Below are 12,814 nucleotides of genomic sequence, written 5' to 3' on the forward strand. Positions count from 1 at the left end.
TGCCACACCCATTGTCCAAAATTGTCCTAATTTTCTATTCTGTGTCATAAGGTCTGCCCACCTACCAAGTTTCATCGCTTTATCCGTCTTTGGTAATGAATTATCGCACTTTTTCGGTTTTTGTAAATTTTCGATATCGAAAACGTGGGAGTGGTTTTAGTCCGATTTCGTTCATTTCATTTAGTGATCTGAGTGCCCAGGGACTTGCGTACCAAATTTCATTAAGATAGCTCAAAATTTAAGCAAGTTATCATGTTCACGGACAGACAGACGGACGGATGGACGGACGGACGGACATGGCTAAATGAATTTCTTTTTTCGCCCAGATTGCTTTTATATATAGAAGTCTATATCTATCACGATTAGTTTATGCCGTTATGGGGTACCGTTATGCGAACAAAATTAATAAACTCTGTGAGCTTTGCTCAGGTGAGTATAAAAAGGTGGCGAACCGTATCGCCAAAAGTGGACAAAGCCGTTGTACAAAACTTGATTTCGGATCTCTCCAGAAAAGCTCAGTCATAGGGTCAGCAACGAATGAATATATGTATATAATTTCTTATATATATATATAAATATATATTTCTATAGTACAAACAGAAGTAAATCAAAGTACTTGTTAGCAATTTATTTATTTTTAATTTGTAGAGCTTTTTATTCCACTCTTTGGTAGATATACTTGTAGACAAATAAACAAAAAATTATCGCTTAAAGTTATAAGATTTTATTGCGTGGTCTTATATGTAAATACATGCGAATACTCATACATACTACATACACACATCGACAACAATTTTTATGTTATTATCGTTCTTTTTATAGCAATAAAGTACTCCAACTTAAATAAAACAAAATGCCAATGAAAATAAATTGTTATGTGCAGCAATTGATGTGATGAGCACAACAACAACAACCACAACTAACTCAATAACAATCAAATACACACAAATGAAATTGTGTGAAGTGAAAAGCAACGAATGCGAAGTGACATTGGGGAAGTATGAGCAACTTTTAAATTGGTTCAAATGTCATAGTGCATTGTAACTAAAAACACAAGCTTACTACGCACACATGTATACACGCTTCTACAGGATTTTGATGCTTACATATGTATGTATGTGCGAATGTAGGTACATATATCAATGCAAATAGATTTGAATGCCATGCACTCTTTGTATGGCAATTTGGTTGTTTGCATAACATTGCATGACCGGCAGCGGGTACAAAGTGAAATGTCAACCCTGCAGGCAATACAATTTGTCAATTTCAAATTTATCATCCTAAGCGTACAGTATTTTATCCCCCACTTCAGCACTCCGTGCCCCACACAAATTGTTTGCAATATTTGAGTTATTTAAAAGTCCTTGCCAGGCTTTAATGTCTACATAAAATTATATGGTTTTATCGTAATACGTGGTGTGTATTTGTAACAATGGTGAATTGGCATAGGCATGTGCACACATACGTACACATGTGTGTGTGTGCATATTTAAGTGGGTTGGTCAGTAAATAGAAAGTTTCGAGGTTAGTGTGCCTTGAGCTCACAATGGGGCATAGTGAGCAAAATTTTAAGTACACGGAGCAAGATATTTCCTAATTAATTTTCTTTCGTTTATTTTCCGACAGGGTGGATAATTAATGTATATTGCAACGTCTTTCCGTCATACCTTGTCAAATTTGATTTGGAGACAAGCAGATTTCAGCGTTATGCCGTATTCAGTGTCATTTTTTGTTAAAACTCTGAGTTTCCAGCAGCCCTCCATATCCGCTTCAATAGCACTCGTATAACCTACGAGATCCGCCTAGCAGCTGCCCAGGGTACTGCTATGAGCGGGCGCCCAAATGATCCATGTATTTAAATAGTTCGATGCTATCGCAAGAGTGGTCAGATACCAGCACAGTTGAGCTCATTGGTGTAAAATCAGCTAAGCACTGGATTGCATTCTATCTATCGCGCCCCAAAGCAACTACCGAAAACGAGCTAATTAGTTCCTTCAGCTGAGTCCTCTCCTCACTTCTCTCAGGAATCACTGTGGTAAAGCATTCGCCGGGTCACTCAACAGTCTGGTCTCTTTGAGATAAGTCAAAGCTCAGAAAAGCTGAGAAATCTGGAGGGTTCGAAGTCAAAAAGCCTATATATCGACTGGACTATATGTCCATATATTCAAGGTGCCATTCCATGCCAAGGTGGATGTTTTTGTAGGAAAGCGCCTCTGATAGCAATCACTGCTGTCCGTTGTACTGATACAAAAATTTGTGTAATTCTAGCAGGGTCCGGTATTCTCCATCACACTAGCACCCATAGAAAAGAATTGGTTTGACTATTATTTCATAAAGCAGAGCATCACTTTTAACGAAAGTACACAGCTCGTGCCAATGGCCCTCCTACAGCACTACAAGGCAACCATGCCTTTTCTTGCCCAAACTTTCACATTGGGCCTCATGTAAGTTTGCGATTCAAAATAATCACTGACCTAACTAGAAGCTCGTGTAGAGGAAAAAGCACCATATGTCGGCCAATATGTAAAACAATATACGAGCAGTGATATCAGGGCACTAGTGCTTATTGAAGTCGGGGGGAGCTTGCCTCACCAACGAGTCAGCCAGCCAAGTTCATTTATGTTAGAGATACAAAGTTTGATCATTGAGTTCCCCAGTGCCAGATTATATTATTTGTTAGGGGTTGTCCCTTTATTATTTATGAGCGAAGGCATCCCTTACCCGCCCTGACATGAAATACTCAAAGCCTGCTTTTAACACAATGACTGGTGTAGCGCTTTTTTTCTCTTTCGAAGTTTTCTAAGGAAATATACTCCTTTTATCTATCGGCATTTTCGTGTAACCCCTGTGTTTCAGGAATAAACCTTTAAATCCTAAATAAGATCTGCCTATTACAAACCCAGAATCCGAGAACAAAATGTTAGTGAGTTTTTCATCACCTATGCTCTTCTACTCCAATATTAAAACGTATTGGACTTCGTGGTGTAGTGACGTGCTCCGCCTACCAAACCAAAAGTCCAGGGTTCAAGTTCCCAAAAGCATCCTAAAATACTTTATAAAAGCGTTTTTCGATTAGAAAAAAGAGTTTCCATAAACGGGTTTAGCTAATTTGCAAAAAAAAAAATTAAAAGTGGCCTACATGAGATTCATTAACTCGGTTCTCGACTAAAATAAAACAAGCTTAAAGTTCAAGTAAACTAAATATTTATTTAATATTTACATTTCCAATTCAAAAAACCTTAAATAAAATTACTTAGACAAAAGTTGACTCGCTGTTCTGTAAAATTTGAATAAAGTCAGTTAAGCAGTTTTGCAATTGATGCATAACTTATGTATATGCATCTGACATCTAACTAGGCCACGCGTAAAAAGAACTTTACTCTTATGTGTAGTAATCTAGCGAATCAAAACAATAACAATGCTATACATCCTAGAAAATATGAGAATAGATATTGCCATTTGAAATGTTGCGCTCTGATTTTTTCACACTTGACATATTTTATATGGATTGTAGACTCATGACGGGTATTCTGACTGGACACTGCCTTCTGGCGACACATGCTTTGATGTTAGGCTTGGTCTGAGATGCTGATGTAGAAAGTGCGGGTTGAAGGAGGAAACGATCGAACACGTTTTATGAAGCTGCCAGATCTAGAAGCAACAAGTGGCCTAGATACTAGAAAGCCTCTGGTAATTGCCAAGAGCATGGAGTTATTTAATTACAATCACTACGAACTCGTTCCGTCCATGTGAGGTCCTCTTGGGCCGGCCAGTGTAGCCTAACCTAACCTACGCGTTGGCGACGGCGAGTACCGAAGAAGATTTAATGATGAGCTGTACAAGCTTTATGCAGACATCAAAAAAGCTCAGCGATTTAAGACCCGCCGGTTACGCTGTCTAAGCCATGTTATGCGAATGAAAGATGATGGTTCCGGCCAAAAAACATCCTTTTCGAGACCGGCCTCATCTTGAAGGATGTGTTAGAAACAGATATTGTCTTTAACGGCTTACCAGAAAAGGAACCTCGGCTTAGCAAGGACAGCATGCGATATTCAAGAACAAAAAAGGGCTTTCTCAGTGAGATCTCTTTTTTTTTTTTTTTTGCTTAATTTTTACTATTGGCTATTTCCAGAGCAAATATCATTTCTGGACTGTTCGCGTATAATCTTGGACTCATTTAGAGACTTTTTTGTAGTTATGTTGAGATCGCTCCAGGTTTTTTGAGATCACTTCGGGAATGTTTGTTTTAGGGAAAATGTCGGTATTATTTGCACGCTTATTTTGACACCATTTCGAAATGGCCAAAGAATCATCTTGGAGTCATTCTAGAGCTACTTCGAAATAATTACGGAAAAACTCAATTATGAGTACGAAAATTTATCGGGAATTTTTTTTTTTTTTGGTAAAAATATATTAATATTGATATCGAAAAGTTATCTATTTATTATCGAAAAAATATTGATTCTTTATCGAAAAGATAAAAAATCGATAGTTTTTCAACAACAAATTTATAAGTAATATATAACTTATCGATAACAAATCAATAACTTTTAGAAAGCAAACCGTTAACTCATAGGTAGCAAACGTTGTCAATTTGAAAAAAAGTTTATAATCCTTCAATAACAAATTGCTGAATCGTCAGTCACTCGCCGATAACACGCCGATAACGAGAAATGCCTAATAACAATCCAAAAACTGGTTGTTCTATGTGAGAAACCGAAAATAGCGGTACCCGTTTTAACAGTTATTTAAAGACCGGTCATTAAATAATACTTTTAATTGAAAGTATCGGTTTCGGGAACTGATGTTTGCGGTCTCTGGTTAGAACTGGCTGCGTTTCAGAGAGTGGCTGTTATGAGCCCATCTTGACCAATTGCTCCACCATCATATTCCTAGTAGTCTCTGTATACACACAGAGGTACGTTTTATTTGTCATCATAATCATCATGGTCATCTTCCCAACAAATGCTACTTTGGACTAGGTAGGCAATTGAAAAGTAAAGTCCTCTCTCGGCAAACGAAAATCATACTCTACAAATCACTTATCGTTCCCGTCCTGCTATATGGTGCAGAAGCAGGTACCATGACAACATCAGATGAAACGGCTCTGGGAGTATCCGAGAGAAAAGTTCTTCGAAAGATTTATGGCCCTCTACGCGTTGGCGATGGCGAAGAAGACTTAACGATGAGCTGTACGAGCTATACGCAGACATCAACATAGTCCAGCGAATTAAAACGCAGCGGCTGTGCTGGCTAGGCCATGTTATGCGAATGAAAGATGACGCTCCGGCCAAGAAAGTATTTCTATCGGAACCCGCCTATGGAAGCAGAGGTAGAGGGCGGCCCCCACTCCGTTGGAAGGACCAGGTGGAAAACGATATAAACTCCCTTGGTGTGACCAATTTGAGCAGGTTTGCAGAGAGATGGAGCGACTGGCGCGCCTTGTTGGACGGCAATAACCATTTAAACGGTTAAGTGTCAATTAAGTAAGTAAGCGTAAACTGCTGCTTCAACTAGTATTTTCTAAATAAGAATGTTTCTTTGCTTAGAAGGACGAAGCATACACACAAAATCATGTATTTTTTCACCAAACTCATTTTCTGTGCTATTGATTAAGAGCCTGCTCCACCATACCAAAGATGCATTGCTGTTGGTTGTTTTAATCATAGTGGTATAGATCTAGATGACTACAATGGTTTGACCATCACTACCGTGAAGGCGTTAATCATTCAAATGTTAAAAAATGAGAAAAAGTTCTAAAAATCGACTAAGGTAGCGAGAATTTTTAAAAGCCGAAAGCACAATTCAACCAAATGCCGGACCTACGACGCAGATTGTGCGCCCATCTAATGATTTGCCTCTTATTTATGTTCCACAGAAATTGTACCATCCAATGTACTTTTGAAAATACGCATTCTAAAAACAGAAGAGCTCTCAATGCATATCTGAATATGTGCGTACGGCTGAAGGATTTTTATACCCAGCTCTACTTGTACACAGGGTATTATATCTTTGATTGGATAACGATTGGTTGTACAGGTATAAAAGGATCGAAATAGATATAGACTTCCATATATCAAAATCATCAGTATCGACAAAAAATTTGATTGAGTCATGTCCGTCCGTCTGTCCGTTAACACGATAACTTGAGTAAATATTGAGATATCTTCACCAAATTTGGTACACAAGCTTATCTGGACCCTGCATAGATTGGTATTGAAAATGAGCGAAATCGGATGATAACCACGCCCACTTTTTATATATATAACATTTTGGAAAACACATAAAACCTGAGTTAGACCTATTTAGTAAATAATACACTTATAATGTTGAAATTTGACGTGTGGTCTGATATTGAGACTCTCGATAAAAATTTGAAAAAATTGTTTAAAACGGGCGTGGCATCGTCCACTTGTGATAAAACCAATATTATTAATCATAAATCAAAAACCGTTAAACCTATCTTTACTATAAGGAATGCTTTGAAGAAAAATTAACGATATCGATTAAGGACCACGCCCAGTTTTATATAAAATAGTTTTAAAAGGGTCGTGGACGAATAAAATAAGCTATATCTTTGCAAAAAAAGAGCTTTATATCAATGGTATTTCATTTCCCAAGTGGAATTATAACAATAAATAGGAAAAACTTCAAATTTTAAAAAATCGGCGTGGCACCGCCCCTTTTATGACTAAGCAATTTTCTATGTTTAGAGAGCCATAACTCGAAGAAAAATTATTTCAGAATGGAACCATATGTATATGTATTATTCCGCAGCCTTGTAACACTGATAAGCACACAAAACAAACAACAACAGCATTTCAAGTGTACAGCTTGGTATGTAATGTTCGGTTTCACCCGAACTTAGACCTCCTTACTTGTTGTGTTTTGTTTTGTTCAACTGGAAGCAGATGGAAATCCGTCCATATCGTTTGCCACTACCCAAGTCAATTTCACTAAAAGTGAAAATTTAGTGGCGTTGTTGCTGTCATGACCTATTTTTTCGACATAAGGGCTATTGTTGTTGCTGCAGCCGCTACAAAATACGGTGATAGTCTTCTCTAAAATCCCTCTTCTACACACACTCACACACCGCCGTTTAACATTTCGTTGGCAACCAAGAGAGGAGCTTTGTTGTTGATACTATTAACTAGAATTGTTTTACGTATTTTTGCATGTGTGAGTGCGCAAATAGCCTGCAACCGTATCAACAGCAACGGCGAAGCATATAACGGACAATTGACGGTCAGCTAACGTTGGCTACTTGCTCGTGGTACTATGGTAGATTGTGGGAATTGAATGTGTTAAAAATCGGTTGAATTTTTACAAGAACCCTAGCCCCATGGTATTTTTCCCTTATGATAATTTCAGAGTTTTATGCTGGGCACTCAGTTCCCGAGTCGTCGCTAGGGTAGAAAATCCGGCCGACAACTTCTTAAAGCGAATCAGCCTTCCAAGCGTCTAAGCCATGGGTCTACAAAAATGTAAAGTGATTGCTCCTTCGCATACGCAACGAAAGCACATTTTGCTATAAAATTCAGAGGGTTAAGGGTCATATCTTCAAAATTATGCTCACGAGATCAGACAATATCTACAGCTATGTAGCGGCAGGCTATCCATGATTTCCCTAAATAATCGTGGCGTAAACATCTTCTCATATAACGTAGTAATAAGCGGTTGGGCAAAGTCTTGCTCAATTTAGTTCTGCGTACTGTAACAAGACAAGATTTTATATACCCATATAAGTCCCCAAAATACCTAATTAATTTACGCAATTGGAATTTGCACTGGTAAGAGACTTTTTTAGTTCGCATCCTGTATATCCACGAGGTCCACAACGCCTGTGATTTTTATTTTTCATCTTCAACCCCGACTTCCGGCTGCTTTTTCATTCAAAGTTGTTTTCACGGCAGCCGCAGGGGCACCCCGAGGCTCCCTAACTTCTTGTTTCGAGCATATGTGTCTTCTTTTTCTTTCTCGATTTGATATGACCACGTTGATCCTTCTGGGACATCTAAAGGGTAGCTGAGGTTGAAAAATGGGTTGGAGGGCTTTAAATTGCACTGGTAACCCCTTGAAAGAGTTTCTCTACGTACCCCTTGAATCTACGAACTTAGGTATCCTACGGATTACTAAGAGCAGTCGAACTACACTAGAACCATCTCTTCTAAAGCTACCAACAGAGTTCAGTGTTGACAGCGAAAATAATGTCAACCTTAAAATCCTCTCGCAGCGAACAAAAACCCGCATAGTCATGGAAGTTGTCAAGTGAAAATTAGATAGCTCTCGCAGTATTGAAGAGAAAATCCTTTCGAAATATTTAAAATCTTATTGGCGATACCAACGCCATGTATCCAAGGAAGTTTAATTATGAGATATATGATATTTACACTGATATGAACATCAGGCCATTTGGTAGCCACAAGGGAAGTCAAATCTTCCTCCATCTGTCTCTCCTAGCTTAGTATCTCTTTATCCAAATAAGGATGTCGAAAGCAACATTTTCCAAGCTGAAGAATTTTTTATCTCAAATACTCCATCTCTTCTCTATATCGTCCATAGTTCCGAGGCATATATCAGGCAAGTATGATAAGAGACTTATTTAGGGTAGACCTTATTCGTCGGTAGCGAACACTTATTCGATTATCTTATAGTGAATCTTTCCCAGCCGTGCTTGTGCGCAGCATGGCTGTATAGCCAGCATCCCTTTTTTCGAGGCTGCGCGACATTCCTCATAGTACCTATGGTTCCTGCAACGGTATTACGTGAGACATGGACTCCGTCTGCTCGGTTATACCGTAAGATCTAAGATTGCTCTCAGAAAGCAGGTGTGAGAGAGCCGAGAAAGAAAGACAGCAGCTGTCGATTTCGTGATCAGTTTCTAGATGGCAAGCTTTCTCCGGATCACTGCGAGCGCCTTTTCCATTGCACAAAGGCGTTTGCCTATCTTATCTGCCACGAGGTAGTGATTAGGGTCAATGTTTGGACATCGTAGAGTACGCACATCCAGAACGCTGATGCTATGCCTACCGTCGTTTACGAGTTGATCGATTTTGTAAATTGTAGATTGTATGGCAGGCAAGTAGCTGGGAATATATCTATAAATTAAGAATAGCAGGAGGTGGCTATATTGTGATCCGCAGCGAAATCAATCAACACAGAATCTCAACTCCTGTAAGTTGACTTTGTAGAAAATCACCATACCAGCCGTCAACCAACCATACATAATGTACCCACTGTATGTATATAAATAGATAAATGAAAAACAACCAAAACTGGCAAACGCTTAGTGCCGGAAATGGAAATGAGCAAACAGATTTTGTGCTACTCTGAGCGTTTTAGAGCGAAAATGCGTACCATTACAAGAGGTACAAGAGCAGCCAATTTATGAAGGGTTTTCTTATTACAATGGTCACTATTATTGTTATGCTGGCCCATTCAACATTTCATTGTTATTGTTGTTGTTGCATTGTTTGACTCCTTGTTCCTAATAGGTTTGTATTGTAGTACGCAGCAATTATTGTCAGCCATTTGATTTGCATTAATTGCGCTTTAGTCGATTTTAGTTTTTTCTCATTTCTTTTGTTTTTTCTTTTGTTCTTGTTGTTCTCTGTTACAGACCGAACCTACCACTACACAACCAATCATTACAGATCATTGAACCCTGCAACTAGACATACATTGCAACCAGTTAATCTAACCACCATTGCGTAGACGTAATGCTCGTAATTTTACTTAGCAGTACCAAACGCTATTTTGCGGCTATTGAATGAGCTTTCGATACAATTCCATTTCTCTTGTGCTTGAGTGTGTGTGCAAGAGAAATGGCAAATGTGAATTTGAAATTAGTTACTGCGGATGTGACGCGTAATTACATAAACAATGACAATGAAGTTAGTGAATTGCCGGCGCATTTAATGTTAAAGGGGGCTGACAGTGCGTATGAGTAACAAAATTTATATATGACGATCAATTGAATGTGGAGCATTTGTGAAAATCACTACTACATACAGTGGCTAGAAGATATTTTGGGTGCATGGCTATCTATTATATGTGTCTATACTCGAAAGGGAGCAATGTGAACGCTTTGGATCACTTGCGCGACCCTATCTTGGTCGCCATTAAAAACTGTACTGCGGGGAGCAGAAAAAGCCAGTTGTGACCCGTATATATTGTATCATTTATACTTGTATACAGGTCTTAACTCTTGCTTTGGGTATCAGATGAATCACGGGGTCAGTGGTTTATCCTCAAATGTGAGGAAAGTTACTCATAGCTTCGATTTGAGTAGACCATCAAGTTTTTCCCTGGGAATTGGTCTCGATAATTGTTTCAAAAACATCAATCATTCAAAACTGACCCTGAGGGGCTGACGTAAGGTTTGGTCACATCCCTTAATTGTGGAAATCGGTGAAAACGATGGAAGGAATGGCTTTCGTCCGCCGAAAATCATCGATAGTTGTAAGGGATGTCTGAAGCTGCTTTAGGCTACATTAAGAAACGATGCCTGAAAGGATGCTTCCGAAGAAAGGTTAACCAAAGCCCATAATTGTGGTTGGAGTTCACAGATGATGAATTTGATGAGTTAGACTGAATATGTCGGTTGACAGCAGTGGACGACCTGCTTTTGCGAAGATGTTGTTGAAGCGAAAACACGTTGTTACAAGTTTGCGATATGAAAAAGGTTGGCCATAGCCTTCATTGTGGTTGCAGATTGGAGATTGAAGTTTAAACGGTGCGTAATGAAGATGCATCTTGTATCTAATTTGCAAGTGACCGAGGATTCGAACAAGATGCGTCGAGGTATTGACGTGAAAAGGTGCATGCTGTTAGCCAAAGTCGTTTAGTTGGGCGGTATGTGTGTTTAAGAACTCCGTGGAGTTAGGCCATAATTGGCAGGTTTCCACGTAAAGCTGTTGTGAAAAAGTGAATTATTTTAAGTGGATTTAATGAGGATCTAGAAATTTTCTTCTTCTTGGAGCACTGGTTCATCCTATCCAATAGATGTGATCAAAAATTATCATTGATATCCTCTTACTGAAATCCAAGGAAACTTGGAATTTCGATAGGGTTGGACCAAAGAGACATGGGTGTTAGAAGCCATTGCAATTGAGAAGGAGACAGGACATACCTTGCAGATATCGGGTTTGATTATGGATAGGTAAGAGTTAAACCTATCACAGTATGCAGATTGAAGTTGTGTCAGAGCAACCGCGTCATCCTGGGAATTATGTTTTCCTCTATAGCGAGTTTCGTGCATTGAACTCTAAGAACTGGGTTCGCTGGGCATTTGTCGGCATAGGACTTTTCCGACTTATCATGGATTACTCTTAGGACCCGTTTATGCTCATCAGGTTCAAGGGGCTGAGTTATTGTGGGCCCTTGGAAGGATGCCTGGGTTCCTATCCTTTATGAGGAATATTCCCGCCTTACTGTGTAGATGTTTTGCGACATAGGAAGGCACCCATTGGCAATTCTGAGCGCGGTGTTTTGACAGACCTCCAATGGGTTTCTTTTAAGCGGCGATTCGTAGCACACAAGGGGTTGGCCAATTGCTTTATAGGTATGTAAGGTAGACGTTTCTTTGTCTTTTCCCCAAGTTCTGCCATCGAGGAACTTGAGTGTGTTGTTATGAATTTGAACTTTGGATATAATTGCGGCTGCATGCTTGCCAAAATGTAGGCCATTATCGAACGTTACAAGTGGATGGTCAATGTTTCCGACATTTACTACGTCGATGGTAGTGAATGAGGACGCCGAGGATTTGGTTGGTAATAGTGCCAAGTTGCAAGAGGTGAAAAATCAGGGAAGACTGTTCTGCTGTGAGGTTTTTAGTTCATCCTGATTTATTTTGTGTGTTGATAGCTTTAATGCTATGTAATTTTTGGAAGTCATGCTAACGGTTGCCAATTCGCAGGTCTGCGGTGGCTACTGGTGATAGGAGTGATATCGGTCGATATTAGTCTCCTTCCTTAGCTGGTTTCCAAGGCTTCAATAGCTTGTAGTTCAACCCCGTATGTAAGGATCTGTCGAACGGACGGCATTGAAAATCTAAGCCGTGAGCTCTAACCTTCGAGTAACTTGTTACGTCAGGGCCAAATCGTTATTAAGATCAGCTAATGGAAGTTCTAGGAATCTTGTTGTTTATGTGATGCTTGTGTAAGAGTGCTTGCATGTTGAAGCTATGATGTTTAACCTTGAGTGTCGGTAGAAACATATATGGTTGTATCGAAGATTTAATATAACACCGCGTTACACACATTCTGTCCTTTGAACCAATATACTTTTTCGGAAAGGGGAGAAAATATAAAAATACACGTGTATCGGCGATTTTCATGTACACGTCAGAATATTTTTTTTTATGTATAAAGTATAAAGCTCGTAGTGTCCGTCTGTCCGCCTGCGTGAAAGACTTTGGATCGATTTTTAACCCTTTTTCCGTGATCCAATCGAGCTGAATTTTTGCAGGCAGACTCGTGGAAATGTCTGTATCACGTCAAAAAAATTGATTTTTATCAATGCTCCGATTTTCCTAAATTAAATTTTTTTTTTTTTACTTTGTTTTTTCACTTTTTTCGGCAGAACTTTAAGGGACTCCAAATTTTTAAACTACTAAAGCGTTCCGAAAAAAAAAATTGTTTTTCGACCCTCCCTACTCCATATATTTGTTGTTTATCAATAGTAACTTTCTAACGCTAAACTGTTTATGACTTTTACAGCACTTACAACTGGTATGACAGATGAAACATTGAATTGCACAATCAAAATTACATCATTTAAATTCTTTTAATTTAGTGTTTGATACAACACACTC

The sequence above is a fragment of the Eurosta solidaginis genome, chromosome 3, assembly GCF_040869045.1.
Source record: "Eurosta solidaginis isolate ZX-2024a chromosome 3, ASM4086904v1, whole genome shotgun sequence".
NCBI classification, from domain to species: domain Eukaryota; kingdom Metazoa; phylum Arthropoda; class Insecta; order Diptera; family Tephritidae; genus Eurosta; species Eurosta solidaginis.